We start from the raw sequence: 13,321 nt of genomic DNA, 5'->3' as shown, positions 1-13,321 counted from the left end.
GTGACCGCATGACATAACCCCCGCCCCCCCTAGGGCCGGATCCCAAACGGCCCAGGAGCCTCAGGGTGAGCTGCATAAAAGTCCTCAAACAGTCCCGGGTCCAAAATATAACTAGGCGGCACCCATTGCCGCTCCTCCGGCCCATAACCCTCCCAGTCTACCAGGTACTGCCAGCCCCGGCCTCTTCTGCGCACGTCCAATAGTTCTTTCACGGTGTAGGCCGTCCCACCTCCCACAGTCCGCGGAGGCGGAGGCGGCGCAGGATCTGGCACCAATGGACTGTCCACAACCGGCTTGACCTTCCCAACGTGAAAGGTGGGGTGGACTGCAAGGGACCTGGGCAAGCGGAGACGCACTGCGGCCGGGTGCACGACCTTGGCGATGGGGAACGGACCCACGAAGCGAGGCGCCAGTTTCCTGGAGTCCCCCCGGTGGGGAAGATCCTTGGCGGACAGCCAGACACGTTGACCTCGCTGGTACATGGGCGTCGGACGTCTCCTCCGGTCAGCCATCCGCTTGACCCGGTCCCCCTGTCGGACCAGCGTGGCCCGTGCCGCCGACCAGACGCGACGACAGCGGCGCACCAAGGCGTGGGCCGAGGTCACCGTCACCTCCGGCTCACTGTCAGGGAAGACTGGGGGCTGGTAGCCATACACACACTTGAATGGGGACATACCTGTAGCCGTGGTGGGCAGGGAGTTGTGGGCATACTCCACCCAGGTGAGGTTCTTGCTCCACGAGGAGGGGTTCTGGGAGACCAGGCAGCGGAGACTTGTCTCCAACTGCTGGTTGATGCGTTCCGTCTGCCCGTTTGCCTCCGGATGATAGCCTGACGTGAGACTCACGGTTGCCCCTATGAGCCTGCAAAACTCCCTCCAAAACCTGGATATGAATTGGGGCCCCCTATCGGAAACAATGTCTTTCGGGAACCCATGAACCCGGAATATGTGGTCCATCATCACTGTGGCCGTTCGTTTAGCGGACGGGAGCTTGGGCAAGGCGATAAAGTGAGCCATCTTTGAGAATCTGTCTACCACCGTGAGTATGGTGGTTCGCCCATGCGAGGCCGGAAGCCCGGTGACGAAGTCCATGGATATCTCTGCCCACGGACGCGAAGGAATGGGTAGGGGATGCAGCAACCCCATACGGGCGCCGTGGGAGTTCTTATTCCGGGCGCAGACGGGACAGGCTACAACGTATTCTATGACGTCTGCCCTCATGGAGGGCCACCAGAATCGCTGCTGGATGACAAACAGGGTTCTGCGCATGCCCGGATGACAGGAGAGTCTGGAGGTGTGAGCCCAATGGACGACTTGGGATCGTAATTGATCGGGGACAAAAAGTCTGTTCTCCGGGCAACCACTAGTGGGTGGCTTGTTACCATTGGCCCGCTGTACCCGGCCTTCGATTGGCCAGGTCACTGCTCTCACCAGGCAATGAGGAGGCAGAATGGATTCGGGCTTCTTAATTTCTGGATCTGAGTTGTAGACACGGGAGAGGGCGTCAGGCTTGGTGTTTTTGGTTCCCGGTCTGTAAGACAGAGAAAAGTTAAAACGATTGAAAAATAGTGACCAGCGGGCTTGGCGGGAATTCAATCTCTTAGCTGACTTTATGTATTCTAAATTCTTATGGTCTGTCCAGACCAAAAAAGGCTGCTGTGCTCCCTCCAACCAATGTCTCCATTCTTCCAATGCCAGTTTTACTGCCAACAGTTCGCGATCTCCCACATCGTAATTCTGTTCGGCGGGCGTCAGCCGTCGAGACAGGAACGCGCACGGATGGAGCTTGTTGTCGCTCTTACTCCTACTCCTCGATTGGAGGCGTCCACCTCCACCACAAACTGTCGTGACGGGTCGGGAAGCGTGAGGATGGGAGCGGTGCTGAAGCGGTTCTTCAGCTCCTGGAAGGCCGCCTCCGCCTCCGCCGACCAGCGGAAGGGAACCTTAGGAGACGTGAGCGCGTGCAAGGGAGCCGCCGTGGCACTGAAGCCCTTGATGAACCGCCGATAAAAATTGGCAAAGCCCAGGAATTGCTGCACCTTTCTGCGTGAGTCAGGGGTAGGCCATTCCGTTACCGCGCTAACTTTCGCCGGGTCCATCTCAACTTTGCCCGGGGCTACGATGAAACCGAGAAAAGATACGGTGTTCTTGTGGAATTCACTTTTCTCGGCCTTTACGTACAGTTGGTGTGCAAGGAGTCGTCGCAGCACCGTCTCGACGTGAAACCTATGGGTCTTCAGATCCGGGGAATAAATCAAAATATCATCCAAATATACGTACACAAAACGGTCCAAACAGTCTCTCAAAACATCATTTATCATGGCCTGAAACACAGCGGGAGCATTGGTGAGGCCAAATGGCATGACTAGGTATTCAAAGTGTCCTCGATGGGTGTTGAACCCTGTCTTCCATTCGTCCCCTTCCCGGATGCGCACTAGATGGTATGCGTTGCGCAGATCTAACTTTGTGAACACCCGGGCTTGCTGTAATTGGTCGAACACGGTCGACATCAGTGGGAGCGGATACCGGTTCTTGATTGTGATCTGATTGAGGGGACTATAGTCAATACAGGGACGTAGGGTGCCGTCCTTCTTGCCCACGAAAAAGAACCCCGCCCCCGCAGGCGACGATGATGGTCGAATCAGTCCTGCTTGCAGGGAGGAGTCTATATATTCGTTCAAGGCTTGCTTTTCAGGTCCCGAAAGAGAATAAAGCCTCCCCTTGGGTATAGTTGAACCCGGCAGGAGTTCAATGGCGCAATCATACGGACGGTGGGGAGGTAGGGAGGTAGCCTTGGCCTTGCTGAATACCTCGGCCCATTAGTGGTAACACGCAGGGACCCCGGTTAAGTCTGGGGTTTGCGCGTCTAGAGCAGGAGGCACAGCGCGCGGGTTAGACTTGATACAGGAATCATGACAGTCGGGCCCCCATCCCGTTATTTCCCCTGATCCCCAGTCTATAGCGGGGTTGTGGCGTTGAAGCCATGGATACCCGAGAATGAGAGGGTTCATTGGAGAGGTCACGACATGTAGCCGTATATTCTCCTGGTGGGGCCCAATCGACAGCGAAACAGGTTCTGTTATGTGAGTTACCTCAAAAAGTGCCTGTCCATTGAGTGCCTTAGCTTTCACGGGAGTGTTCAGCAGGTCAGTCTTTACCCCCCCATCGGCGAGCAAATGCCCAGTCTATCAAGCTTTCATCCGCTCCTGAGTCTATTAGCACTTCAAGTTCTATTTCTTTTCCCAGCTGTGTAATCCTGCCCTTGGGGAGCACTCGCCCCGGGGACAGAGCCGCAGAGAAGGCGCTTACCTTCAGGGTCCTCCTCACCGGACAAGAGAGAAGGAGGTGTCCGAGCTCACCGCAGTAGTAGCATCTTCCTTCCCGGCGTCGCCGTAACTTCTCCTCCTCTGTTAACTTAGCTCTGCCCAACTGCATCGGTTCTGGCTCCTGGCGCTGCCGATCCCCGTCCGGCCTGGAGTGGTTAGCGTCTAGGACGGAAGGACCGGCTACTGGGACGAAGGCGGGGGCGTTCCTGCTTCGGTGCTTCCTCCACTCTTGCAGCCGGTTGTCGGTGCGGATAGCCAGAGTGATGAGGGCGTCGAGGTCGGTGGGAAGATCTAGGGGGATTAGCTGATCCTGTATGGATCCAGAGAGGCCCCGGAGGAAGATGTCATACAGTGCCGTCGCGTTCCAACCGCACTCCGCGGCCAGCGTGCGGAAACGGATGGCGTAGTCTCCGACGGTCTCTTGTCCCTGGACTATCTGACAGAGTTGGCGAGCCTTTTCTCGGTCAGCGGAGATTGGGTCGAACACCGTTCGCAGAGCCTCGATAAAAGCGGGACGAGAGCGACAGGAGATGGAATCCCTGGCCCATTCCGCGGTGGCCCACGTGCGGGCCCTTCCCGTCAGGTATGATACCATGTAGGCCACCTTGGAGCGCTCGGTGGGGAAATCTGCTGGGGACCTCTCAAAGTGCATCTCGCATTCAGTAATAAAGGCCCGGCTAAGGCCGGGTTCACCGGAGTAGCGCTCTGGAGGAGCCAGTCTGGCACCGCCGGTCATGGGAGCTATTGCAAGGGGAGTAACTGGGGAAGCAGCGGGTGTACTGGAGGTCGCTGCTGGTCCCGCGTTTAAGAGCGAGAGCACGTCCTGCATTTGCTGACCCAGCTTTGCTACTTGGGTGGCGACCGCTCCTCTGAAGTCTTCTTGACTCTTAGCGAGTCCTCGGATTTCTTCACCCAAGTCGCCCACTTGCCTCTGGTGCTGGGCGAGCTGTGAGGCATGGGAGCGCACTGCGGCGCACAGGTGCTCCGACTCTGCCGAGTCCATGTCTGGCCAGTGTGTACTGTCAGGCTGGGAACAAGGCGGAGGACTCGGATGCAGAGTCGTTTCTTTCTCTGATTTATTCCAGCACACACACTGATCAAAAGTACAACTCAAAACGCCTCTTGCGAGGGAAAACACGTGGCAAAAAGTACAAACAAAAGCGTCGCACTGGGGCGAGACAAAAAGGCTATGGGGATCACGGCACTAACAAAAAGCGTCGCTCGGTGGCGAGACAAAAAGGCTATGGGGATCAAGGCACTAACAAAAAGCGTCGCTCTGTGGCGAGACAAAAAGGAGGAGTCTTACTGAGAGCTCGGACGTCAAAGAATCGCTGGTGGTCGGGACGAGGCAAGACACACTGGCACAAGACAAGGGGAAGACACGGACTAAATACACACAAAAGGGCGGGCACACAGGTGCTGACAATTAGTGTCAACTACTCAGGTGCACACAATCGGGATCAGGGAAGACAAGACAACCAAACACCGAGGAAGGAAACACGAACTGAAACGGAAGGGATAACAAAATAAAACAGGAAGTAAAGTTACGACACCGACGAGACAGAAAACCGGAAAAATAAACGCGACCGCATGACAACCACTACACCATGGAAACTACACTACATGTATAGCCTTTTGAAGAGCTTGGCAAAATTTCAACAAAAGTGCGAATGGTTTTCACCCAGTCTCAAATCAGGTACCCTTTAGCGAAACTACCGTAATTTCCGGTGTATAAGCTGCGACTTTTTTCCAAAATGTTGAACCCTGCGGCTTATAGTCAGGTGCGGCCTATATAAAAAAAAATTCGTGATTTTTGTGACGACTTGATCACTTTTACTCTTAACACTATTATATATAGTAAAAGCTACAAAACAAACTGACAGATGACTCGTTTTCAAATCAGATTAGTAAAAACTGGTCAAATTTTAAAAAAAAAAGATATTATTAAAAGTGAAGACAATTTGCAATTCTAGTAATGACACACGAATTTGATGCACAATTTGTCTTCGTGGGCCACATAGAATGATGTGGCGGGCCGTACCTGCCCCCCGGGCCTTGAGTTTGACACCTGTGCTCTAAACCCTTTCTCTTACTCTGGCATGTGACTCAGAGATTACACAAAGCAGTGGCGCTGTTTGGACCATCTGCATTGTATTAAAACCCAATCAATCAGCATTTAAATTCAATTATGCTCACCAAAAACAAGTTGTAATGAATGTGAACTTTTAATGCATTTTATTCAGAAGGTTACTTTGAACCCTGAGGCTTAAATGGCGGCGCGGCGTACTTATGGATTGTTACGGCCTCCGGCCTCCAGGGGGCGCTCTCGCAGAAAGCAAGAGCGAGACGGGCGAAGAAGAGATAATGCGCCGAAGAAGACGTGCTGGTTTGTGTTCACAACATTTCGCGCATCACGCAGAACGCGATCAAGACGGACATTACTGAAAGGAAGCTTTTATACACAAACCGTCATTATGGGGGGAAAAAGAAATGCATATGATGCCGCTTTTAAGCTAAAGACAGTCGATGTTGATGACATTGTGTTGCGGCACCCTTTTCTTTATTTCGTGGTCCCGTCTACTCGTGTCGCTCGCAAGTTTAATGTAATTTAGCGCTTCGTGCATGAATAAGATGAGCACGAACAGACCCTCATCATGGAAAATGCCAGAAGAAATGGATAAAAACGACGATGAAAGAGATATTGAGAAAGTGTGTGGCGAAGGATATCTAACGCTATTCCAATCGGAAATTGAGGAGGAAGACTTCGACGGTTTCAGTGCACAGGAGGAAGATGAAGACGATGAAGCTCTTTTTTTTACTTTTACTTTAACCAGCCCTGTTAGTGCTCTGCTACCGTGTTGCTGCTGTGTTACCGCCGCGTCTCAGTGACTTTTACCGGTATGTTTTATTTAATCAAACCCTATTAGTGCTGTGTTACTTCCGTGTTGCTGCGGTACTACTGCTGCGTCACAGGCAGTGTTTGGAAAGAAATGTTAAGGTATGTTATTAAAACTTTAAAAAAGCTTTCTGTGTCCAGTATTTCTTTGTTGATAACTCAGGTGCACACTTCCGTGTTGCTGCGATACTACTGCTGCGTCACAGGCAATGTTTAGAAAGACATGTTAAAGCATGTTATTGAAACTTCAAAAAGGATTTCTGTGTACTGTCTTTCTTTGTAAAAAACTCGTGTGCACGTGCGGCTTATGTAAGAAAAAAAATTAATTATCCCCGAATTTTAGCTGGTGCGGCTTATTCACCGGTGTAGCTTATACACCGGAAATTACGGTATTCAATATCGGCTTGGCAAATCGGGCTTCATCTCCCCGACGCGGAGTTTATTTCTTTGTATGAAAAAATAGTTTTTGCTGGCACACTTTTGAAAAGCAAATCAAAAAGTTCACAAGTGCCTGCTTTTTTCTTCACTCACTTTTGTTGAACTTTTGCCGGGCTTCTCAAAATGCTTTAGACGTCACAGCAGTTTCCATAGCGTAGTAGTCATCGTGTTCTTCTCAGCTGGAAACACCCCCTCTTTGAGACTGAGTGGAAACAACATTTTCTAAATATATTTGTCAGTGCTGTCTGCTTTGCAAAGTGTGCCAGGGACACTTCGGCAAGCAGGAGCCAGAAGGTCTCTGAGTCAGCAACAGCCAGGTGTGCGACACTCCGCTACAATGGTCACCTGACCACATGTCGGACGAACCAGCCTCTAATCTGTGTTTGCATTTTTTTTTTCCTTCAACTGTCAAGCCAACTCTTTACTTCTTGGCTTGGCTAGCTGATTGCAGACCCACTCCAGAGCTGCCTCCAGTTAATCCAACCAAGAAGACATTCAGTGAGTGCATCTTATCAGAGCCTCATGCAGCGCTTTAGCACAATCCTAGCTGCTACCTGGAGCTTTTGCAAAAATGCATGAAAATGGAAAAATATGGGGTTTTTTTGTTTTTTGTGTTTTTTAAATATGGTTTTTAGATGGTAATCATGACACAAACATTCTTATTCTGTAGAAAATGTATGTAGTTGTGAATATATTAAAAATACTGAATATCAGAATGGCGCAAAATTGCGTCATACCAAGCGACACAGCACAGGCGAGTTGTAAACAAACAGGTGTTTGAGTGACGGGCCATGGATTCTAAAGGCAAAAAGAGAAAGATTGCTGATAAGAACAGAGGGTTTAAGAAAGAATGGACTCAACCATTTGCTTTCATTGCCAATGCTGAAGGATTGCCTGAATATTTGATTTGCAATGAGAAGTTGTCAAATATGACAAAAAGAGCAATTTGGAGTGACATTTTCAGCTAAAGCATGCTAAATTTGCTTCTGATCACCCAGTTGGAACTGAGAGGAAAGGTGCAATTTGAGGAACGAAAAAACTGTTTCAAGAAGAGGATTGCATCTCCAAACTCTACTACTGCTGCAAGTTTTGTTGCAGCCCGGTAGATAATAAAGCGCGGAATGTCATGCGGTCACGTTTATTTTCCGGATTTCTGTCTTGTCGGTGTCGTAACTTCACTTCCTGTTTTATTTTGTCATCCCTTCAGTTTCAGTTCGTGGTCCCTTCCTCTGTTTCTGTTGTCTTGTATTCCCTGATCCCAATTGTGTGCACCTGTGTGGTTGACGCTAATTGTCAGCACCTGTGTCCCAGCCCTTTTGTGTGTATTTAGTCCGTGTCTTCCCCTTGTCTTGTGCCAGTGTGTCTTGCCTCGTCCCGACCACCAGCGATTCCTTGCCGTCCTAAGTCCTAGTAAGATTCCTCTTTTCTGTCTCGCCACAGAGCGACGCTTTTTGTTAGTGCCTTGTTCTCCCTAGCTCTTTTTGTCTTGCCCGAGTGCGACGCCTACACTGCCATCATCCAGTCTGTCCTCTGCACCTCCATCACTGTCTGGTTTGGATCGGCCTACAAACAAGACGAGCACAGACTGCAACGGACAATAAGGACTGCAGAAAAGATAATTGGAATCAACCTCCCATCTATCCGAGACTTGTACCTGTCCAGGACCAGGAAACGTGCAAGTAACATCTCAACAGACCCTTCGCACCCAGGTTGCAGCCTGTTTGAACTACTCCCCTCCGGATGCCGTTATAGAGCTCTGTACACTAAAACCAGCAGACACAGAGACAGCTTCTTCCCCCAGGCTGTCGCTCTGATGAACTCACACCACTCTTAGAGTCTCAGAGTCATTACTGTGCAATAACATCCCGCTTTCCACACCTTTTTGTCTACACTGTTTGTACTATGTGTCCTCTCTGCATCCATTGCAGCCTGGTCATCCTAGAAGAGGGACCCTCCCATCTGTGGTCTCTTCTCAAGGTTTCTCATTTCCCCTAGCTGGAGTTTTGAGTTTTTCCTTGCCCTCTTGGGAGTTTAAGATCAGTTTAGGATCAGGGGATGTTTGAGAATATCTTTCATTTTTCACATGTCCTGAGTGTTGTTGTTAGTCACCTAAATGTTGAACAGAGGCTGTGATTTACCGAAGTCAAATTCCTTGTTTGGCACGCTCAAACATGGCGAATAAAAAACTCTTGAATCTTGAATCTTGAAGAAGAAATTGATACCACTAAAAGGCCAAACACGGGGGGAGGACATCTGCGAGGCTGTGCTGCAGTGTTTAAATGACAGCGATACACACTGGCCATCTGATTTCAGACCCTACAGACGGCACACCAAGTTTGAGAGGGTCGCAAAAGTTTGTGACCTTACGACAGAAAGCATTGGATCGAAATTTGTTTGCATTCCATTGCATAGTGCACCAAGAGGCGCTGTGTGCGTAAACATTCCCACCAGATTGTATGGAGGTAATGAACATTGTCATCCAAATTGTGAAGAAAACAATCGCAAAAGCATTAAACCACCACCAGTTCCGTGAATTGCTAGATGAAGTTGAGAGCGAATATGCCGATCTCCTGCTGCTCAACAAAGTCTGCTGGGTATCCAGAGGCAACGTCTTGCGTCGCTTTGTTGCTTTGTATTTGTAGCCTACTTAATTATTTTAATAGTAGGCATACAGGTCATGTATTGACAGTCTATATTGCCTTATAAAAAGTTTTTAGATTTTTGCCGCTCTAGACAGGTATGTTTTTTTTTGGGGGGGTGGTTCAACATGGCTTTTTGAACATTTTGGGTTGCCGACCACTGGCCTAACACGTGAACGATCCCCAGTTTGAGACTGGGTGGAAAAAGCTTCTTCTACTATTTCTTGTCATTGTTGGTTCCTATGCAAAGTCCATGACACATTAAAACGATTTTGCGCTGCAATTATGTTGTGGTACCTGATTTGAGACTGGGTGAAAATTGGCTTCTTTCACTAATTCAGATGGAACCATGCTGAGTCTGATACATTCCATTTGGTAGTTCTTAGCCGTGTCTAAATTCAAAGTCAAAAGTCAAAGTCTGCTTTATTGTCAATTTCTTCACATGTCAAGACACACAAAGAGATCGAAATTACGTTCCCACTATCCCACGGTGACAAGACATAGTACACAATATACATACAAGTAAACAATGAATAAATAAGAGTGATGATGTCATGCTGTCATGTGTCGTCCTGGTCACTTCCTGTTTTATTGTGTAATTTTCCTCTCGTTCCAGTCAGTGTGTCCTTCCCCTGTGCGTCCGGTCACGTGACTCCCTGATTCCAAGTGTGTGCACCTGCGCCAATGACCAACTGTCTTCACTTGTGTTCCCCTCCTGTGTCCATATAACCCGCGCCTTTCCCTGTGTCCAGTGCCAGTGCGTCTTGCCTTGCTCAGAACACTAGCGATCACGAAACCCTCGAGTTCCACGTAGAAGCCTTCTTTGAACGACTTTGATCACCTATGTTAACTTGGTTACATAGTTATCTTCGTTATAGTCTTTCCCTCGGTTCGAGGCGCTTTGATTTCCCCTTTTTCTCTCTCGGTTCGAGGCGCCTTAGTTTCCCCCTTTTTTCCCTCATATTGAGGCGCTTTTTGTTACTACTGCCATTGGAGAAAATAAACACATCTTTGGACTTTGGAAACTCTGCATTCGAGTCCTCTCCCTGCTCCGCGCCTGACAGATGAATAAATAATAAATAAGCAAATAATATAATAAATACGAGGAGCAAAATTGGAGCAAGTGTGCATACAGCAGACAGTCAGAATATAGCGCAAAAATACAGGACGCTACGCAGAAGGGGGGAGAGAGTTCAGGATCCTAACGGCCTGAAGTATGAAGCTGTTGGTGAGTCTGGTGGTGCGGGAGCGCAGGCTCCTGTACCTCTTCCCAGAGGGCAGAAGATCAAACAATGAGTGAACGGGGTGACTCACACCACTCACAATCGTGGTTGCCTTGCGGGTGAGATGGGAGGTGTAAATGTCCTTCAGGGAGGGGAATGAAGCACCATTAATCTTACCAGCCGTGTTCACTATGCGCTGCAGGGCCTTCATGTTGTATTCAGTGTAGCTACCACCCGAAACATCACGTGTCACACAAATGCAGCCTGTAAATGATGCGCATGTGACATTGGCCTGTCGAAAATGGCAGAGAACGGGAGACAGCTGTGTTTCAAAGTAGGCCTCATTCGATAGTTGAATCCGAGACCTCTCCTACCCTAAGCGAGAATCATGCCCCTCGACCAACGAGCCCTGTATCAAATTAGCTGACGCCGTTACATTCCGATTGGTAGCGAATATGACATTGACCTGAGGACTGCATTTCGGTGATTAACGAATTTTGATAAATATCATGGCGTGGGTTTTCTCCGGGCACTCCGGTTTCCTCCCACATTCCAAAAACATGCTTGGTAGGCCGATTGAAGACTCCAAATTGTCCCTAGGTGTGAGTGTGAGTGCGATTGGTTGTCTGTCTCTGTGTGCCCTGCGATTGGCTGGCAACCAGTTCAGGGTGTCCCCCGCCTACTGCCTGATGACGGCTGGGATAGGCTCCAGCACGCCCGCGACCCCCGTGGGGACTAAGCGGTTCAGAAAATGGATGGATGGATCATGGCCAGTTTGCGCGTATTCTTTCAGGGTCATAATTGTATGTCTACCGCTGCCTCGTGGCAGCCAGGCCTAAAAAAAGATGAAATAAAGTGGATATTAAAACATAGGTGGACGTAATGTCTGGAAGCTTGTGTTTAACAGAAGACTGTTTGGCAACAATGAACAATGGACAAATTCAGCAAGGTAATTTAATTAGGCCGTGACCCAGATTTGTTCCGGGGATGCTGCGGCCACAACGCTACACGATCATGCAATAGCATACAATGAGTTTAGGGTCTTTTTTTAGGATCTGCAGCCAGGACACCCAGGCATACAATGAAAGAATGTTGATGTTAAAATGTTGGTGGAACTATCAGACTTCCAAAGACTTGAGATGAGACAACATTGGAAAAACTTGACAGTGTCCTTAAGTCACTTCAATGCATAAGTTTCAAGTGCACATAGCTAATGTTGACCAAAATGTGCCATATAAGGTAGCGAGGAATTGAAACTAGAATCTTCTGTTCCGTAGTCAGATGCATTATCCATTGTGTCCATTGCCCAGGAATAGGTTGTACCTTCCAAGCTTGTGTGTAATACTTTTGCAAACATGATTCAACCGGAGTTGCTGGGGCCGCAACGCAGAGTACTTATCACTATACGATCATGGCTTATATGTGGAAGCATAAAATGAGTTCAAAACCTTTAGGATCTTCAACCAGGACACCTAGGCAGACCATGAAAGAATGTTGATGTCAAAATGTTGGTGGAATTATCCAACTGCGCAGATCCGATAATCCCAAAGATTTGGGGTGAGACAACATTGAAAAAACGTTTTTCTTTGTTGACAGTGTCACTTCTTTTGTGGCTTACCTCTTCATCATTTCACATCTAAAGTATCGTATCATATTACCTTGCGGGTTATACCACACCGTACATACCATATCATGTCGCCCATACAACTCATGCATGAGATGCAGTGGCTGAGATATTCAGGCGATGTGTTGCTACCCGATTGTGGTCTCCACTCATCATTTCATATCACATCCTCGCCGGATTTTCAATATCTTCACATCGAAAGTATCTTGGCACAACGTACATAATGTGATGTGTCAACACAAATTGTCCAAGAAGAGGCGGCCGAGAGTTTAAGGTGATGGATTGATAATCCGCTGTGCTCTGCACGCATGGATTCCCATCCTCGTCGAAGGGTGGTTTTGAATCTGGAATCTGGCTTGTATTTGACTCTACATAGTAATATTTATATGCTCTTTGGCGGCTTGGTGGTACACTGGTTAGCACGTCCACTTCACAGTTAGGAAAGTGCGGGTTCGATTCCACCAACAGCTGTTGCATGTTGTTGATGATGTCTGTTGCTGGGTCAGGAAAACTAAGATGTGGAGTAACGGTTTGTTCTTTATTGGCAAGATCTTGGAATTGTTTAATGGCGGTCAATGCACACGGCACTTCAGCAGATGTAACAACATCCCCCATCTCCAGGTCAAGCTATTATACTGTCCGGAAAAGGCGGGAAAGCGTCACCTGACTATTTTGTATCTATGTTTATGAGAGTCACTGTCCTGTGTGTGTGTGTGTGTGTGTGTGTGTGTGTGTGTGTGTGTGTGTGTGTGTGTGTGTGTGTGTGTGTGTGTGTGTGTGTGCGCGCGTGCGTGCGCGCGTGTGTGTAAGTGTGAGTACGTGTGTGTGTGTCTATTCCATGGTGTAATGGTTAGCACTCTGGACTCTGAATCCAGTGATCCGAGTTTTAAGTTTCAGTGGTACCTCAAATAATTGGTCAAATAGTATTTGATAAAGTAATCACATGTTCTCCGAGTTACAATGTCAACTGGTGGAACTTACTTTAGATCTTGGATGGTTCGAAAGCTAATGCTCTTCTAGATTACCGTATAATGTTGGCATGGTGTGATTGTGAGCACTCTGAATCTAGCAATACAAGCTCAGGTCTTGGTGGAACTTACAATTTGTAGTCATTTGTCTGGAACAAAAATTTGGAAATTCCAATCCAGTACATTGTGTACAGCACTATGAGTGTGT

Source organism: Syngnathus scovelli, chromosome 1 (assembly GCF_024217435.2).
Source record: "Syngnathus scovelli strain Florida chromosome 1, RoL_Ssco_1.2, whole genome shotgun sequence".
In the NCBI taxonomy this organism is placed as follows: Eukaryota; Metazoa; Chordata; class Actinopteri; order Syngnathiformes; family Syngnathidae; genus Syngnathus; species Syngnathus scovelli.
Note: the sequence above shows the minus strand (reverse complement) of the source record.